Genomic DNA, 19,209 nt, shown 5'->3' with positions numbered 1-19,209 from the left:
ATAAAATAGCAAGAATGCTAAGAAAACTTTAAGAATAAAAATAAATTCAAATCTGGGATTTTAGCTTTTTCCATAATGGCGGACTAAAGTTGATATTTTAGTTCTGGAATTTTAATTTCTTGTGATTTTAAAGAGCTTATTCTTAAAAACAAGATTAAAAATTATTACAAATCGAATTGCATGTTCGTTTACACGTGGTGGATATACATTTTTTTTTTAATTCAGTTGATTAAGATCTGCATTTAAGTTACAAATATATCCAAAAAAAATCATTTTATTTACAGAAGACATAATTTAATATTTTTAGCTTGATGCATATGTTGCATAACATACAATGGTAAATCGGATCCTCGTCGTGTGTTTTTATAAAGGTTGTGTTTTGGAAAGTATTTTTGGGCAGGCTTAGCAAGTTATATATTCTTACGATGTTTTGTTCTTGATATTTTTCTTAACATTTGTTATTTTCTAGATATTTTTTTATATATTGATATTTGTTCTTGGTATTTTCTTGATACTTGATGTTTTATTCACAATACATTTATATTAATGTACATTTATATTAATTCGATGAAACTGGAAGCCACACAAGAAGTATTACGCTATGATAATTTGATTATGTACTGATTCTGATTCATTTTTAAAGATTGTATTAGCCTGGGGCAAGATGACCGGGGCAAGATGACTTGTCCGTAATCTATATTAAACGGAAGTTTACTCGTACTGTTTGCTATTCTTGTATTGTTCAGTAATTATTTTATTACGAAATACAATATTTGTTTGACAATAGTTTTATTTTGTTGCGTTGGAGTTTGCTACAAACTGATTACTAGGTTGTTACTGTTTTTTTTTTTGCATTGACCGATATAAATGTATAATTTATTAGTTTTAAAAGTTACACCTTTATATATATTACTTTTTTTAATAAAAAAGAATTTGTGATGATGGTTTTTAAGGCGTTTATAGCTTCATAGAGCTTTCTTTTCTTAAAGTTTTAAACTTTATTAACTCAAATCGTCATCTAACCCCGTATGCGGGGCAACATCACGATTTGAGTTAACATCGTTTAATGAGTTTTTCCTTAGCTATTTTCTACTTTTAGAGTGGTTTTTTGATACATCAGTGACGCGGAATGATTTTTTATCACTTTTAAATCAAGTTTTAATTTTTGAGACAGATATTGACTAAGATACAGGCGTTTTTTGAAACGTTCGTCATCTTGCCCCATGTTACTCTATGTATGTATGTATATATGTATGTATGTATGTATGTATGTATGTATGTATGTATGTATGTATGTATGTATGTATGTATGTATGTATGTATGTATGTATGTATGTATGTATGTATGTATGTATGTATGTATGTATGTATGTATGTATGTATGTATGTATGTATGTATGTATACAAAAATTTATTAATTTACGACTTATTGTTCTTATCCCTAAAGAGATTTGTTTTAAAACACCACAGATATTGCGTAGCATAATTCAGTTTAGTTACTCTTATTCCAATACGTTTCAAACATAATATCGATACTTTTGTTTCATCACGAATTTAATATTGTGAAATTGCATTTAAAAAAGTCATTAAGTCTTAATTCTCTTGAGACAACAATAGTTTTTAAAAACATGCCGCAACGTTAATAAGTTTAATTTATAACGTTTTAAATGAACCTTATTCTGTATAATTTTAATGTTGCAAAGTATTTATTTAAACGTATCGTCAATAACAGCGCTTATATTACAAGCTTCAGTCTTGTATTAAACCACGACAATGGCTCCCATATTAAAGAAGATTGGTAGTCCTAGTAAAAGTTTTGGAAATAATGTATCTATTGATGCAGAAGAGTCATTACTTAGATCAGGAAAAAAACGTTCACTATATTCGTTACATATTCCAGCTGTTGCTATAAACTAAAATATTGCCGATAAAAAAAGCAGACATTCTTTTTATTACATCATTGGGTTGTTGGTTTTTCCTTAGAAAACTTTAAAAGAGGAAAGCTACCATTGAATGGGGCTATATTGCAAAAATATCTTTTTGAGAGAGAAAACAATCCTAGAAAAGAAACAAGACTCATTGAAAATCATCTAATTAGCAAAATTGTTGAAAACTTTTGGTTACCTGCTCGTATTCTAACGAAGCAAAACAAGAAGGACTGTGCTGATCAGGTTGTCCGTTTGGTAAAAGAATATGAGGTATTGAAAAAAAATCCTTAAAGCAGAAGACAAGATAAAAAAGTAAAGCAAAAAGCTACATCTTTTACAATTAAACTGGACAGTCTGTTTGATATATCACATACATACACTTACACATTGCTGAAACACTCTGGTAACGACGAGTGGCTTATTGACTGGGAATTTCTAAAAAGCCAACGAAAGTTTCCTCAAGTGGGCTCAATCTTAATTTAGTGGCCACCTCCTAAACTGCTAGGTACTCATAAAATTGATGACGGAAATGGTCAAACGTAATGTTGTTCAGTGATGAACCTAGTTGATAAATGGCGATTAAAAGCATCTGTTGTTGCATTTGTCTATGATACAACATCTGCAAACAGTAGAGCATATAATGGAGCCGCAATTCTAATTGAGAAGCAAATTGGTCGTCCTCTACTCAGACTTGAATGTAGATATCATATTTCAGAGGTCTTTATTAAAGCAACATCCAATGCTATTTGTGGTCCGAACAAATCACCAAGAGTTCAGTTAATTGAAAGGTTCAAGGAAGAATTTCATAACCTTAACAACAATATAAAAGAGTTAGAGTGTGGGACTGGCCTCATGATCAAAATAGTTTTTTATCTCAACAAGCACTTGAAGTAAAGAAATGGGCAATGGATTGCTTGGAGAGGAAAACATTTCCTCTTGAGGACTATCGCGAACTAGTGAAGCTTACTCTATTTTTTTTCGGTGGACATATTAAAAGATCTTTCCGCATTCGGTATGCTGGTTCTGATCATCATGCAAGGTGGATGTCAAAAGCCATTTATTATACAAAAATATTCCTACTATCTCGTACTTTTGAACTTATTGATGAAAAAACAAGAGAGGTTGAGAGGATGGCTGAGTACATTTGTCTTTTTTACGCAAAGTACTTTCTTCAATCTGCTATTACTTCTGCTGCTCCAGCTAATGATCTGTATTTCTTTTATTGAATGAGGAAATTTAAATCAATCGACCTTAAAAGTGCAGAAACCATCAAGTCTTTTGAAAGACATCTTGGATACTTATCTGAGGAGCTAGTAGTCTTTTCCTTGTTCGATGTCTCAGAAAAGTGCAGAAAAGACTATGATGCAGAAAAGTGCAGAAAAGACTATGATGAAGAACTATGTAATGTAACTATGTAGTACCGAAGACTCCGATTATTATTTGGCGCGACAAAGAAAAACCTTTTTTACCGTCTTTTATTGAAGAAAAGTCATGGCTGCTTTTTTATTTGTTAAATTTAAACAGAATCCAAAAATGGCTAAACGTTCCATAAGAACATTGGAACAAATTCGAGGACTTAGACGCGCAAAAAAACTTGTATGCAATCTTTCTTGTGTCAACGATATTGCAGAGCGAGGTATCAAGTTTATATGAGACATCATAGACAAATGTTTTGATTCAGTAGAGAGAGAACAACTTGCTCAAGTTGTGGAAAAGCATCGAAACAGCTTTAAAGGTGCATATTTCTCAAAGAAATCAATTGAAATTAATTTTCAACAAACAAGCAAACAAATAAAATTTCAGTGACATTATTAATTGTGTAATTATTAATACTTCAATAAATCTTTTGTGGGATATGTGCAAATAGTCGCAAATTAATAAAATTTTGTATAATTGTTTTCTAATGGCTAATAATTAAGATGTATAAACCTCACTAAGTAACTGTAACAATTAATGGATAAAACACTTGCGCAATCCGTTATTCTAACTTCCAATGTTTTGTGGGGATCTAAAAATTGTCCTCAATTCAAAACTTTTTATATTTAGGGTTTTTAAATCAAATTATATTAATGGTAAAAGCCCCGATTAAAATTTCATAAAAAAAGTTTAAAATGGACCACCATAATGTATATGCATATATGTGTGTTTATATATATGTATGTGTGTATGTATGTAAGTACTCATGTATGTACGTATGTACGTATGTATGTATGTATGTATGTATGTATGTATGTATGTATGTATGTATGTATGTATGTATGTATGTATGTATGTATGTATGTATGTATGTATGTATGTATGTATGTATGTATGTATGTATGTATGTATGTACGTATGTATGTATGTACGTATGTATGTATGTATGTATGTATGTTTAAGATATTTCTTTTAAGACCCAACATATTATGCTTTTAAAAAAACTTTTTTTTTTCAATATTATGGACCCGTTGTCGTTTAAGGGTCTTGAGCAACCCCTAAAAAAATTTTTTATTTAAAATCTTTTTAAATTAAGTATTAATCTATTACATAGAACACAATTATGGGGTATCATCAGACATTTTCAAAAACTGTTGTTTTATGACACACCCTAATATATATATATATATATATATATATATATATATATATATATATATATATATATATATATATATAAATATTTATATATATTTATATGCATATATATATTTATATATATATATATATATATATATATATATATATATATATATATATATATATATATATATATATATATATGTATATATATATATATATATATATATTTATATATATATTTATATACATATATATATATATATATATATATATATATACATGTATGTATATACCGGTTTTTACAACCATTTAAAACAAACGTAACATCCATTTAAAAAAACCATGACATTTATTCAAAACGTGCCATTCAAATTAAAACAATCGTGATTTTCAATTTAAATATAAAACGCATGCGCAATCTCAACATTCTATATGAGGCGACTGAATAAGTGCGAATTTCATAACTGCGAATCTGCATAAGTGCGACTGGCATAAGTGCGAACTGGCATAAGCGTGAACTAACATAAGTGCGAATCACTTGCAAAAACTGGCGTAAGTGCGAACTAGCACAAGCGCGAATTAGCATAAGTGCGCCGAAAGAATTTGCAAACATTGGCATAAGTGCAAATTGGCAAGTTCGCACTTATGCCAATTCGCACTTATGCCAATGTTTGCAAATTCTTTCGGCGCACTTATGCCAGTTCGCGCTTGTGCCAGTTCGCACTTATGCCAGTTTTTGCAATTGATAAAATAAGTTCCATGAAATTAAAATAAATTAATATAATACTAATAAAAAATAAGTTTAAATAAATAAATATATAAATAAAACCTGTTGAGAATTGCGCGTGAGAATGTTGAGATTGCGCATGCATTAAATGTTTTAATGTGTATATGTGTATGTATGTTTATGTGTGTATTTGTATGTGTGTATATGTTACATATGAGCCCATTAAAGCACAAGATTTTCTGAGTAAGCCATGCTACTGCATTGGGAAAAACGTGTTCTGTTCAACGCACTAACAGTGTAACTTCTAGTTCTCGTAGCAACCGCATAAATAGCAGCACTTACTACTAGTACGCTACGGATTTTCAAATAACATTTGTAGCAAAACCTTTAATGTCTCAAAACAAAGATAATGTGACTTACACCACTTGTGCTTTAATAGGCTCGTATATATAAACATTGCAAACAAAAAGTAATTACTAATGATCACCGATTCGACGATCCAAACAAAAAGTAGCAACTTTTCATGGGTATAGAACTGAGTTTGAGGATAGATTACTTTGTATTGAACAATTTTTATAAAATTAACTATGACATAATGAGGCTAAATAATAGTTTTTTTAAAGAAGGAAGAAGAAATGAATATAAAAGAATAAAGAAGAAATTAATATAAAAGTGGAGATGAAAAGAAAATGTAAAAACAATAAACGAAATTAACCATTGTTTTAGATAATGAGAGATTTCTCGCTTTAGTTACAATTGAAAAGATTAATTATACCACATAATATACAAAATAATGGATACTTATTTTGAAAATGCACAATATTCAGGAACCAAGAACTGAATAACTAAACTCTGAATTAACTACTTTATTGCTACATGCTTCAACAATTTTATTTCTAACAGCCAAACGAAGTTTAATTAATTTAAATAAAATGTAAATAAACTATTTTATTATAATGTATAAATATTTCAGGCAGCGGATTTTGATGACAAGATCTGAATGTATTCTGCTAGTTTCCGTATTTCTTTTTTTGATTAGTTTTATAAAATACTTGTATATTTGTATTACTTTTTAATTATCTCTTATTGTATCTTTTATCTTAATATTTAAAATACATTTTATTTATCCTAATATCTTAAACAAAAGTCATCAATGTTTGCATTATCTAAAGCAATTGAAATATTATTTACGCATTTCATAGTATCAAACTAAATTAAAAAAAGGTTTTTCATAATTGCAATAACGTTACATAACAATGTTTTCAATAATATACTTTAGTGACGTACTTCAGTGACATAACTTTAATAGGAAATTGTCTGGTGCGGCAGGGAAGCCCCTCAACTACCGCTACTAATAAAAAATATAAGATACTACTTCGACTTCTAATGGTTTGACATGACTTGACTGCTACTGATTCTTTGATTCTTTATCTATTGGTTCTGCACCAACAGTTATTTTAACACCTTGAGTTTGCGATAATGTTTTATAAAAGTCTGATACTATTTAAAACTTGTTTTTCAAAACCAAACTTTGTTTACCGTTTCTTATTTTCTTTAACTTTCCGTATCACGTACGCATTTGAAAGCATATTTGAAGGTTATACTTTACTTCATACCTTAAAAAAAAAATTGTAAATACTAAATTACCACAGAAACCTTACGTAAAATTACAAAACGTTACACGAAAAACACATATATACATGCGTACAAACATACATACATACTTGCATACGACCACAATATTATTATTATATGTTATATATTAACTATTAGTGTTGTTATTGACTTTGACTAAATCGACTTTGACTAAGTTGACCAGTCTAAAGTCCAAATTAGTCAACTTTGAAAAATCGAATAGTCAATTTAATTGACTTCCTACTATTCGACTAAAAGTTGATTAAAAATCTCAAAATCCTTATATCTTTTCATTCGATTTAACTTTTCAACCTTTAGTTTTTGTTTGTTCATTTAATAACAATAGCATGAACTATAATAACTATTACCTAGTTTTTTGTTTACTTATAGTTTTATCTAATTCATAGCATGTTAACATTGTTTATAACTAATTAAATTTTATTCGTTTTTTTTCTCCTTTGATTACTAAAGCTCCAAAACCTAAATGTCGTTATTCTATACAATCAGATTGTAAATATGATTGTAATGATTTACGTTACAATCATATTATTTTTGAATTTTAATTTTTGATAAAAAAGCAAGTATTTAAGGCGGTCCCTAAATCACTGGGGTCTGGGAATAGATTGTGCCGTTGTCGGAGCAGTCCTTCTCTCCTCCATTATTATTCAATGGTTTGATATTAAAAAATAGAAAGCGAATGTAAATGACTTTATTTTTTTATTACAATTTATTTCAAGAAAATAAATTATTCCCATTTCTTGAATAAACTGATTTTTAGTCGAATTAGTTGATTTCAAAAATGTATTAGTCAATTTTAGTTGACTTTAGAAAATATATCAGTCAATTTAGTCGATAGTCGAATTATTTAATAGCCGTACCATCACTAGTAACTCTTAAACCATCTAGTGTTATCGTTTCATGTGCAAACTCATAATCTTTTAATTTTTGACAATGCAATTTAAGCGTCACGTATATTACAAACTTGAAAGCAAACGTCTTTGACACTTCCTATTATTGCTTCTAAAAGCGTGTCACAAAGTTTTTTTAAATGCTAAATTGTTTGCTTTACTTTTGCATTATATTAAATTGTTTGCTTCTTTTAGAAATTATTCCTAGAGAATTGGCTTCAGTACATACATCGATACATATATCTTATAACCAGCTGCTGCTGGTCAATAATTATTTAACTCTCTTAGCTTATAACAGCGAAGCGAGTTAAACGAATAAGATCTTTTAACATTTATTTAAAAAGTTCAAGTGACACAGCTGTTTGTGGTGAAAATAATAGTGGCCGAACAAACTGCTTAGCTGCATCATTGGGCATGGATGGTTTATTATAACCATCGTAATACTGGATTTATAAATTGATTTTATAAGTAACAATTTAGACAGCTTCAACAGCTTTTCCACAGCTAAAACAGCAAATTCCATATTATTTTTACATCCTTGACAAATGTGATACTTAGGAAATCTGTTGCATACTATCATTTAAATCAGACAGTCGGGTTTCAAACTATTTACTCACGGTTGTAAATATGCTGTGCATTATCTCCCATCTGTGGATTACTTCAAAAAAACCAACTGATTGTCGATAATCCAGCTCATAAATTTAGCCAAACATTTTATCTAAAATATTTGAGTCATTTCCGTCAATTTAGTAGTTTAAGGCACATTTATATCAAAACGACATCCTCTCAAGCAGAAAGAAGTAGTAAACCAATGAGAATTTACATAAACACAAAAGTTAAACAAAATGTAGGAAATTGTCTGATTTTAGAAACTTTGTGTAGCATGAAAAATAGTGCCTTCTATCTGCTGCATTTAGTTCAATTATTGCTTTCATAACATCTATGCAAGCCTCCCCTCTCTATTCATTACCGCCATTAAGGCAAACGTATACAATTTTTCTTTTATTCAATGTTCTGGATGTTTAGGATCAAGAGGCAGACTTCCTGCACTAAAAAAAGGTTTAAATTATTTTCAGTTACTTAATGCACAAGGAAGTGAAAGTTTTCATAGACTTGTCTGATGCTTTTAAGTTCACTGTTGCTAATTGTTTTTTACCTTTATCACTGCGCATTCAATATATTACTAGTATGTACAACTGTGTACACACGCAATGGAAAATTATGGCTTCTTTAAACTCTCATATTGTAAATCATCTTTAATTTAGGTTTGAATGGTGTCACCGAGCTCTCTACTGCTAAAACTATATACCTTTAGAGTAGAAAACTATACTGGTCAATTCATCTTGTCAAGATTTTGTTACAAAGGTGATAAAGATTGCCGTTTAATTTCCACATAAAGAAAAATGTCCACATGCAAAGAATTGTTACCTTATCTTGTTTTTGACATGACTAATAATGACCTATGTCTTTAAAGTGTGAAAGCTGCGAAGCTACTATGAATTCATTGGTTGAAAAACTTTATAATTTAATTGGAGAATTAGAAGATGATAATGAGGTAAAATTCGACCTGTGAGCAGCAACAATTAGGTCAAACTTAAAACTTAACAAAGTGCCAGTGTTTGAATACATAGGGCTAGTATGTAAAAAACTGACAAAACTTGCGCCACACTTGTATATAACAAAGAGCCAAGCAGCATACCAGAGATCAAGAAATAAAGATGGCAACGAATAGAAAATTATAAATTTGTAGTTCAAGACAAAGTTTAAAGCTTTCAATAGACAAATTTAAAATGAACATATTATTTATTTCAAAAAAGAGGCTGTTCTTAAGCACAAATCTAATTGTATGGTTCAGATGATACGATTCATGATGTGAACATGGTGAATAATATTATTGAGGTTGTCAACAATGATATTAGTACAAATCTACCTCAAATAATAAATATTAAATACATTTCAGATGGGTGTGCAGGTCAAAACAAAAACTGCAAAAGTATTTAAATCTTTGTCTCCATCTTTAAGATTTTGGTCCTTCTGCTAAATAGAACTTTTTTGCATCAAACATTTTATCAAACATCAATAACTCCTCGACTAAATTTAAGGCCGAAATTCATCTAGTCTTTGAGATTCATCAGATTTAAAAAAAAATCTGACTGACTTTAAATTTTTATTTTATCAAAATAATTTTTTTTTTTTTTTGCCTTGTTTTGAAAGGTACAAGAAAATATTTTTTTTGGATTTGGCAGAACAATTATTTAACATTTGCACATTATTTTTTAAAGTTCACCTTCTTCCGCTTTTATTTCTTTATAAAATTACCTCGTTGCCAATATTATTCTGCATAGAGTTAAACACCTAATGTTTGCCATGTAACCTATTCTTCGCCACTTAATTTTTAAAATAATCATGTGCCTTTAATTTTAAAGGTAGGGTAGTCGAACTATCGCCAGTTATAAAGCAGTCATCGCTTTATAACAGGCGAAAGTTTGAAGATCCTATCTTTACAATTAAAGGTACAGGATTCATTTAAAGATCATGTGACGAAGACTAGGTCGCATGGCAAACATTTGATGTTTTACCCCGAGTTGATAATGCCGCCCGGCGGCAAAGTAACTTTCTGCCGAAAGGCCGACTTTTTAGGGAGGCAGAAGCCATTGGTGGCGGCTTCCCGATCAATTTTTAGCGGAAAAATGCTCTTTCTTTAGCCTCCAGTGGCTTCCGCCTTTCTATTGGCGGCCGCAGCCAGAGTTCTTTTTTGGAGGTAAAATGTTTTGGAGGCCGACGCCAATAGAGAGGCGGAAGCCAATGGTGGCCGCCTCCAAAAGAAATTTTAGAGGCAAAGCCAATTGGAGGCCGGCTCCAATGGCTTCTGCCTCCTAACTGGCTGCGGTCGTCTAATTGGAGGCGGAAATATTTGCTTCCCGCCGACGGATGTTATGAAAAATAATTGCTCGTTTGCTTTAAAGCAATTAAGTATTAACTAGAAACAAATATTAAATACTTGACATTCAACTGGAATAAATTAGTATTTTAGTTATAAAAAAAAGTTAAAATTGGAAATTTTACTTCTATGCAATTGGAAAATAAATCTCTTTAACAAAAAGAAATTATAATAAATAATTAAATTTGGAAAAAGTTTTTAGAACAAGTCAACACGCTATAATTTTTATCAGTTTTATCATTTACCATAACGTTAAATACTTATTTTTAATAATTGGATATTGTAAAAGTTATTAAAAAAATATCTGCGAATGTTTATTGAAACTTTGCGACTACCCTCTATTACGCTAATAGTTTTGCCAAATTACAAACAATAACAACAACAACAAAAATTAATGACTAATTCATTAACTGACTCCTTTTTTTAAAAACGTTTAAAAATTTAAAACGTTTAAATGCTTAAAAAGGTAGAATCGAAAATTAAATTTATAAAGTTTTAAAATATTTAAATCGAGTTTATTAAATATTTTAATTGCTTCAGCGATGTTTCTTGTTGTATGTTTAAAACTATATAACGTCTGCAAGCATTATTCGTATATTTGCGTGTTTGAATAATTTTTTCTTATTTGTATGCGCTTATTATTTGTACATAAATTATAACCATTTATTTAGGTTTTTTTATCAGAAAATCCACTGTAATTTAACTTTAGAGAATAATTTATTAACCACACTGTAATTTAACTTTAGAGAATAACTTATTAACCACAAACTAAATCCTATTTAAATAAAGATTGAAATGCTTTTAGTTTAAAGATGCCTGTCAAAGCCTAAACCCTCTATTTATGTCAGCCAATCTATGTACTACACTGTGACTACGGCTATATTAGTCGATGTATGCATGTGTATGTATTATAAGAAACTATGAAACATAAAGACAAAGAAATTTTTAATAAACAATTATAGGAAAAACAGTAATGTTGAAGACGCAAAAAATAATTTTAATTTTTGTTTTTTAAAAAAGATGAGTTTAAAAAACACGTATCCATAACGTACTAATAATTATTACTCATAATGATAGTTTATATATTTATCATACAAATAATAATAATTATTAATAATATTATTAATAAATAAAATATGCCCAATAGGTATTTAGTTATAACAATAGTTATAATATTTGTAATATTTAAACAAAGTATTTTAAGATGATTTTAAGAAGTCTCTTGGAACGAGAGCGCAAAAATAAATTTATATAGGCCGCTACGGCAAAAAATTTTACATTGTCAAGCAAACCCAAATTTTGTCTCACGACTAATATCATCCGAAAGTCGAGTTCTCAAATGAGTGTAGACTGTTGCAAAACTACTAAAATCTCGTTCAATTTTAACCTGAGAAAATGCAGCACCAAAAACAACTTGAGAATCTTATAGAGTTCCTTCCAAATATAATCATCACGTTTTAAATACCAATATTTTTTGCTTTAGGTATGTAAACATAGTTTTAATTTTTAACATTTGCTTTGAAATAAAAGTTACTAATTTATTCGATAGTCTTAGAAAAACAACCGCTCTGACAAAATTAAATTTATTTTTCTTTTTTTTTTAAACTATTAAAAATTTTTTTAAATAGTTAATAAATTATATAAAACAAACTTTGATGTCAAGTATTTAACAATTTAAATACTTGACATCAAAGTTTGTTTTGTATAATTTATTGACAATTTAAAAATTTTTTGAAAAAAATTTTTAATTTTGTCAGAGCGGTTGTTTTTCTAGGACTATCGAATAAATTAGTATTTTTTAGTTAATATTTAATTGCTTTAAAGCAAACGAGCAATTATTTTTCATTACATCCGCCGGCGGGAGGCAAAAATTTCCGCCTCCAATTTGACGGCCGCAGCCAGTGAGGAGGCAGAAGCCATTTGAGGCGGCCTCCAAATGGATTTGCCTCCAAAATTTCTTCTAGAGGCGGCCACCATTGACTTCCGCCTCTCTATTGGCGTCGGCTTCCAAAACATTTTGCCTCAAAAAAGAACTCTGGCTGCGTCCGCCAATAGAAAGGCGGAAGCCACTGGAGGCTGAAGAAAAAACATTTTGCAGCTAAAAATTGATCGGGAGGCAGAAGCCGTCTGCTGCGGAAGAAAAATGGAGGCGAGAAGATTTACGCCATTTTATCAACACTGTTTTACCCTAAGTCGTGCAGAAGTTATAATAAATGTGTAAAAACCATTTTGCTTGAATTGTGTAATTAAAAATGTAGTTATTAAAATATGCTAAAAATTTAGTTATTAAAATATGCATTAGCTAAATAAAATTTAATACTATTTATAATAAAATTCTTTTTTTATAAAATGTCAAATGTTTGTTGAATTAGATAAACACAGAGCGGTTCACCAAGTCATTTGTTTTCTTTCAAAAACCTCTAGTGTCTTAAGAGACGCTAATGTTCGCTTTCAATTTAGTTATTCTTTAATAAATACAACACGTATGTAAAAATAAATGAATTAGGTAAATATATGTAAAAATAAAACAAAATAAAATGCTTAAAGTAACTTATTTTTTTTAAGTTGCGTTATCACCAAAAAAAAATAAACAAAAAAATACCTAGGTCTAGCAATTGAAGTTACCATAGATAGATACCTTGAACTGATTAGGTGACTTTCCGCGATTTCTACGGAAGCAAAAAAAGAAAGAGAAAAGCTATCACATGACCTTTTTTTAAAATTTAATGCAAAACTACGCATGCTTACCAGTGCTGGATTAAAGGAGAGTCACAGCCCCAGGCCCCACAGTTTTGCGGGCCTTGATTCAAAACAAAAGATTTTTTAAAATAGAAACTTTGAAAATAAAATCTTTGCTTAACGACCTGAAAAGGAGCTTCTTCCAATACCCTCGGGCCCGGAAAAGTCAAATAAAAGAAAGAAAAAAAAAAGGAAAAATCTGCAACTGATGCTTACGTTTATATTTTTCCATTCCTTTTCCGTTTCCAAAGAAAAACGGAAAAATTGAAAGTTGTAATAGTGCTTGTAAACCGTTTGAAAATACTTATATAACTAATGTTTTAATTAGTTTATGAAAAATTAGCAGAAAAGATGGAGACGCATAAAAACGAATTCATAAGTTTAATTTAACAAATGTTAAAAAAAAAAATTAATACAAAAAGAATGTTGAAAGACTAGGATGAGTAAATAATAAATGTTTATCAGTTTAAAAACAGTTGTAAAACAAAGTTTTACGTATACCAAGGAAAAAATAAAACCGCGTCCCACATGGGTTCCACGTGGGTTTCGTGTGGGATTGATGGGATTTATGTGGGACGGATTTTCCCATGTGGTATCCGTACGGAAATTTGTCACTTTAAACCCATGTGGGTAATCCCACATGGGTTACATGTGGGAACCATATGGTATTTACTCACATAGGAAATCCCACGTGGGTTTCTTGTGGGATTTACATGGGAATTTATTTGAAGGCTGGAAACTAAAATAACCTTGACTTTTAAAATTGATATTGCATTGCGGCGAGGCTACATTTATATTACGTAAATATATTTTATATTATTTTAGAGAATGGTAAGCAAGTATGTAAGTACCACGAATAATGTTTATCTTTCTTTATAGAAATAAGATTAAGATTTGTGCAGATAGATATATTAGGATATTATAATAGTTATTTGAATATAGTTTTTGAGTATATTATCTGCAAACAACTGATGCAAGTTTAAGGGTGGAATGCAAGAAACGAACTTGAGTCAAGTTCGACTTGAATTTTACATTGTAACCAGTAGCGGCAGAGTATTTTTTGAGATGGAAAACCCATACTCTGCCGCTATTGGTTACAATGTAAAGTTCAAGTCGAACTTGACTCAAGTTTGCTTCTTGCATTCCACCCTAAATGTTGTCAAAAATCAAGCATGCATGCATGGGACACTGCAGTGTCCCACAAAGAAATGTAGGGCTGAAAGTCAATTAATTCCCAATTTTCTCTATTAAAAAAGAAAAAAATAGTGGGAGATGTGTTTCTGTAACTTTTTTTAGGCTATAAAACTTTTACCTTTAGATATAATAAGGTCATTAAGACTTAAGAAACTTACGAACTACATCGAGGAACAAAAACAGGGTATTTGCAGAAACTTTTTAATTTTTAATCTTGAGTACCACAGTGTGGGAATATAGCCTCTGGGTCAAGTTTTCAAAGTAATATGATCTAAAGTAATATATAAATAAAATAATATGCTTTAAAATGCATATAGTTATACATGTAACTCCTGATAGTTAATTATATGTATAACTAGTTATACACATAATTTATTATATAAACTTATTTTTTAAGGTTATGCTTGAACAAATTAGTATCAATTAATTCAAATTCAAGTTTTGGTTAAAGTTCAAGTTAAAGTTCTTATTTGTTCATTGTTTTTTCACTATTTTATATTTATTTATTCATTTGTTCAAACTTCTTAATTAGTACTAATTCTTACTACAGTAAAAATGTTTATCATTGTTGAACCTGATTTAATTAGTAATTTAATTTTATTTTCAACATATTTTGGCAACACCCTTTACATTTTAAATAAAATATTTTAAATAACGATAGCTTTACTTTTCTATTGATGTTAAATTTATTACGTTTTAATAACTCAGATTGAATCTTAACTGCATTATTGTAAGCTTTGTAAGGTTTTGTTGTATATCAAAAGGTATCGTAAATAAAGTAAAAATAATATATATATATATATATATATATATATATATATATATATATATATATATATATATATATATAAAACTGATACTTAGGCTTGGGGTCATCGATAAATTATGCCTGTAGATAGGGGGGGCTGTCTGAGCTAAAAAAGTTTAACAACAATTGATAACGGAGAGGGGATGTTGAGACCAAAACAACGTCAATTAAAAAAAAGTAAAACATTTTATTTTAAAAAAAGTAAATTAATTTATGCTATCTATGAGCAAGTTTTAGAGGTATTTACACCAACAATGTGGTACAAAAACTTGCTTTTGTTGCTTAAAACTGTACAGGGTCATCGGTAAAACAATTTAAATTTAAAAATAAGCTGAAAGAACAATTTATGGGTTTTTTTTTTTGCTTCAATTGAGCACTGTTGAGAATAAATGTATAATTAAACCAAAAAAAAAATTGATGGTATATGAATTTTTAATATTATATTAACAATTCATATATACCATCATAATATAATAACAAAAACTGACATCATTTTCAATGGGAGATGGCATAAAATTGACCGAGTTTGATATAGGGGGAAGGTGTTCAATAAACCGGGTCATCATCTGACATCATTATGCGTAGATGACCCTATGATTTAGGTAAAAAAAGTAATCAATTTGTCATATTTCTCTTTAGAAAGTGTAAAAAAAAGCATTGTGATGCTGAGAACCTATCTATTGAGCAAGCTTTGATCACCTATTTTATAAATTCGAAAGACACAGGTGGACGTGCGAACTGCAAAAGAACTAATAACGATGCTCTAAATTGATTTTAAATTTGTAGACTAACATTAATATAGTATTTAGAAATAATAAATGAAGCTTACATGATTTTTATAATTTGCATTTATTTCTATTAATTATCAGTTGTATGACTCTATTTTATAAAATGAATTAAAAAAACTATTTATTTACTATTATTATTAAACTATAATTAATAATAATAATACATAAATACTAATTTCCTAATGCTATTATCACCACAATGTTAATGGTATTTGTTTTGAAGTGAAATTTTGTATCAATTTTATTGTTTTATATATATATATATATATATATATATATATATATATATATATATATATATATATATATATATATGTATTTTTTAAGAAAATGTTTGAAGAAAGCTAGAAGATACTAAAAACTTTGGTATAATGCAAGCCGAAGCGATTTACTTAATTCATTTAATCAACAAAAGACGGCGTGTAAATCGCAAAAGAAAAAAATAATATTTTCAATATTTATTTTGAATGTATTTATTAATAACATTTATTTTAAAATAAATTTATTTTGCTACACGTTTTTTAATTATATAAAATTTCGTTTTAATAGTTTATGGTAAATCCCATGTAGGTTATAGGTGGAAAACATCACATGTAAAATATTAAAAATGCTACACATTTTGAACCCCAAATGGGATAGTGTTGCAAATGCGAGATTAAATTAAGTCTCTCTGAAAGTTTCGATGATTAACTTTAAATTACTATTTAAGTAATTTTTAAATTAAAGGGTTTTTAAAAATTATCATAGAAGCATTCGGACTTTCATTTATCTGGTATTGACTACTTTTATTCCATTTGGATTAAAATATATGTGGCATTTAAGATCTATAACATGTTGTATTTTCCACCAATATCCTATGTAGGATTTACCATATAAAACCCATGTAGGATTAAACATACGAAACCCGCATGGGACAAAATAATAATCCCCATCTGGGTTACATATGGTAAAAACCCGCGCGTATCCAAAATGGGATTTACCATATGGAATCCATTTGGGATTTACCATATGAAACCCACATGGGACAAAATAATAATCCCCACATGGGTTGCATTTGGAAAAACTCCAGGCGTACCCCATGTGCGCTTTTTCACTGGGTAAGTTCTGAAAATTAGGAATCTCTTATTTTCAAAATCAAAATGGAGACAAAAAAAAAAGGGTAAAATTAAATCTTGGCGTTAAAATTAAATCTTGGCCATTAAATACTATAGGATACAGCAAGGAAATTAAAACATAAAAAATTTCAATTTCAACATTTTAAATTCATTAACAATAGTGGAAAAGTAAATATGGTTTTTTTAATATTAACAGTTTGATGAAACAGTATTTCAAAATTTCAAAACGTAGTTGTTTCTGAGCCCACAAAAATCTTACGGCTTTATACAAAAATATGCCAGCTATAGAAAGTCTTGGGCAATCTTACGGAGAGTACTAATAGCAGGACTGTGGAGTCGAAGTTTTGGAGTCGGAGTCGCGAAATTTTTAGCGGAGTCGGAGTCAGAGTCGCTTAACAAAATTGTGACTACGACTCTAATAGAAAAACTTCTCGGTATTGCAAGTGCATGTACAAAATATTTAACCTTCTAAAAATTTTTCTAATATTTGACAAAAAAAAATTTTGAATTATCGCGTAATATTTTTTAAAGAATTCAAAACAAATTTCAAAAGCTTTGCTTTGGAGTCGGAGTTGAAGTCGAAGTCGATACCTTTTTTTATACAACTCCACACCCTTGGCTAATAGCAGTAGAAAAGTATGTACACTTCAAACCGTAACCTTGTAAATTCTGACAGTATACAAAAATACTTTAAATATTTAGTACAACATGTGTCTATACATTTAAACAACGGTTATCAGACAAAACAAAAAACTCGTTTGATGTTTTAACATAAAAATGAAGGTAACTTCCATTTGGTATGTATAATTCTTATATATATATATATATATATATATATATATATATATATATATATATATATATATATATATATACATATATATATATATATAAATATATTAATAAAAAGTTCTAAGAGAAAAATAGCAATTATTTTTTGTTTACTTTATTGCTTCAAAATAAATACCCGTGCATATTGGCTGTTGTCTAGCAAACTTTTGTTGTGCATTAAATAGTTTTGTAGAATTACGACAAAGATGGGTGCAATATATTGCTTAACAATAAAAAACAAAGCTACGATCAAAGATTTGGTTAAACTTCAAAGTTGTTGAATAAGCAAGTTTGATTCGTATCATTTCGTTTATTTCCTATTGATTTTAGAAAAAGTAGCCGCACCTTTTACATCACCGTTTAAAATAATATAAAGCAAGATGTAATTTTAGATAAAAACTTAAAAGCATATCTATTTAAATAAAAATTAGAAAAAAATAATGAATGGATTTTTCAGTCAAAGGTTTTTTTATAAAAACAAACAGATTTTTTAGTGTTAGAAGTCTAGTTATAACTTAAATCCTTTTAAGTAATTTTTTGAAAATAGATTTTATCAGACAGACGTTAGGATTTAAAAGTGGAAGAAGGTAAACTGCTCAAATCTGAATTTTGTTGTTATTAATTAGACTGTTTACGATATTCGTAAGTATCATTTTGTGATATATATATATATATATATATATATATATATATATATATATATATATATATATATATATATATATATATATATATATATATATATTGCCTAAGAAGCTTGAGATCCGTGGTTCAACGTTACCTCTGGGCAAGTTTTATAACGTCGGTAAGGAAGGAGGCGTGAACTTTCTTTCAAATGCTCTACCGCGGTTCTCTGTAATGAGATTGTAAGGACTTCTTGGGGCATAAAAAAATAAAAAATACAAATATAAAACAAAAAAGATAAGGTAAAGCAATATTTATTCTTTAACAATTTTTTCTTCGTGTATCGAATTTGTTGGCAAAATACCTTGCGTTACAAAGTTACTTGAAACAATATAAGTTTTAGTTTCCTGTT

Source organism: Hydra vulgaris, chromosome 13 (assembly GCF_038396675.1).
Source record: "Hydra vulgaris chromosome 13, alternate assembly HydraT2T_AEP".
NCBI classification, from domain to species: domain Eukaryota; kingdom Metazoa; phylum Cnidaria; class Hydrozoa; order Anthoathecata; family Hydridae; genus Hydra; species Hydra vulgaris.
Note: the sequence above shows the minus strand (reverse complement) of the source record.